The 2,500-nt window shown below is 36.2% G+C and overlaps 1 protein-coding gene across 1 annotated transcript in view; it reads right to left on the reverse strand.

Moving 5' to 3' along the window:
- Nucleotides 1-2,500, reverse strand: part of LOC122249015 (uncharacterized) — a 43,615-nt gene that overhangs the window by 40,031 nt on the left and 1,084 nt on the right. The window lies entirely within an intron of this gene.

A 2,500-nucleotide genomic window follows, 5' to 3' on the forward strand; every position in this document is an offset into this window, starting at 1 on the left:
ATCATCATTATCATTACTATTGTAATCATTATTACTATCATCATTATCATAACTATTGCCAGTAATACTATTTCCATCGCAGAAAATTGAAGAAAAAGTTATTGATAAGATTCGTGGCATATATGTATCTCATATCATGTCGCCGAACTTTGCCTTATCAGCTAGAAAGGCTCTTCTCATTTTTTTTAATCGCATTTCTCTGATCTATTTGATAACCTTATCTAATCTACCCCGAAAACCTAGGTGATCGGCCTACGATGATCAAGTTTATTCCTAAGGATGAATCTCTTGGTAAGGATTTCGCACACGTTGGCGACTCCAGAGTCTGCCCTTCTTCCTATATCGCCACAGCATGTCAGTCCAGCGCTCTGCTTTTCTTGTGATCGGTCGGTAACCCTTTGTGCTATTCCTCGATTCAGTTACCACTCCTCACTTCAGTTCTGCTCTTTCTCTACCCTCGAATTCTACTCGTAATCAGCCCTTATCAGCCTTTTTCTCACCCAAACATCTCGAATATAGTCTCCTATTCGTCTGCCTCGAAACACTACCTAACTCTAGTCAGATCTGTTCTGCCATGGGCAACCTACATATAATTGTTCAAACCCAAACAATTTTTAATATGGATTTGTATAGTACTGAAAATCAAAGGCAGTTGTTTGTAACATTATTTATCACAAACATACATAAAATATCAAAGCTCCTGGTACCTACCGTTAATTATTGTAAACATCAGATCATGGATTGGGTATCGTCTTTAAAGTTTGGTATTATATTTCTTGGTCATTTTCTTCTTCTCAACTTTTATCTCCTCTCCATCTGCACTTCACATCTTCCTTCTGATTTTCCAGTCCTTTTTATCTTCATTATCTTTCTGTCTGTTTCTCATTCCTCTTTCCTTTCTTGTTCTCTCTACCTTTTTCTCATTTCCCTTCCCTTCCTTTCCTTCTCTCTATTATTTCCCTTTTCTTTCTTCTCTCTATTATTTCCCCTTTCTTCTTTCTCTTCCCTTTCCTTCTCTCTTCCTCTTACTTTTTTCTCTTCCCTTCTCCTCCTTCTCACCCCCTAATTCCCCTCCTTTCCCTCACTGATAATTGCCTTTATTGTGACATAATTACATTTCGGGTTCTGTAACCTTCTCCCCTTCCCCTACTCCCTCCCCCTCCCCCTCTCCCCTGACGTAACCCCACCCTGCCCTATCCTCTCTCTCCTACCCCTTCACCCTAACAAGTATGAATAAATGGTTCCCTCTCTTTGTCTCTGTCAATGTCCCCCCCCCCCCACCTTATCTCTCTCTCTCTCTCTCTTTCTCTCCTCTCTCTCTCTCTCTCTTTCTCTTGCTCACTCACTCACTCTCTCTCTCTCTCTCTCTCTCTCTCTCTCTCTCTCTCTCTCTCTCTCTCTCTCTCTCTCTCTCTCTCTCTCTCTCTCTCTCTCTCTCTCTCTCTCTCCAGCGCAAGTGCTTGTGTATCAACCTTAACCTAAATATTTCATCTGTCACGCGAGAAAAGATAGTTTGTCGCCCCGTGAAAAAAAAGAGAAAGGAAAAAAAAAGAAAACGAAACAACAGCACCTCATAAAACAGCGACCGAAAATTGCTGAAAGTGTATCAAGTATCACGCGTGTTTGCTGGACCTTTTAAAGTATCAATCCTATCGACCTGACCCCCTAAATAACGTGGATTGAGAGAGGAAAACCATAAATTAAATTGTGATATATATGTATAAACTATATATTCTCTGGAATGTTCTAGAACAGTGTTAACCCCGCCGCACTTGCTAACCCGATCCTTAGAAAGGGAGTAAAGCGCATAGTAAGACTATAAGAATAACAACACTTTTTCGCTATCAAGATGTCAATAAGAAAGGATTTCTTTGCCCTTCCATTATTTTTCTATTCAATAAAAGTGATGTAAATAATTTTGGTGATATCAACAAGGATAATGATGACAGTAGCAATGTTAACAACAACAATGATAATATTATTAATGATGATGATAATTACTGATTGTAAGGGGATTATGGTAATCAGTGATAAAGATGACATTGATAATGATAATAACAATAGCAGTGATTAGAATAACAATTATATATTATTGATTTTGGTGATAGCAATAGTAATGATAATAACAATAATGATTAAAAAAGTTATGATTATAATGATAATGATAATGACGATAATATAATACTACTACTACTAATAATAATAATGATTATAATGATAATAAAAACGATATTGATATCAATGAAAATGATCAGATAAATTATATTTATGATGGTAACAGTAATTATTAGTTAGTATCCTTATCATTGGTAGTAATAATAGTAATAACATTTATGATACTGATTATATGAATAATGATATGGATAATAACAATAATTATGCTGATTATAATATCAATAGTAATAATAATAATGATAATGATAATGTTTGCAATAATGATTTTAACCATGGACCAGGTGCCAATTAGGGAATAACACCAGGTATCGTCATGTTTACGCCC

Source organism: Penaeus japonicus, unplaced genomic scaffold (assembly GCF_977035675.1).
Source record: "Penaeus japonicus unplaced genomic scaffold, GWHDUDI00000001_assembly GWHDUDI00000010, whole genome shotgun sequence".
Classification (NCBI taxonomy): Eukaryota; Metazoa; Arthropoda; class Malacostraca; order Decapoda; family Penaeidae; genus Penaeus; species Penaeus japonicus.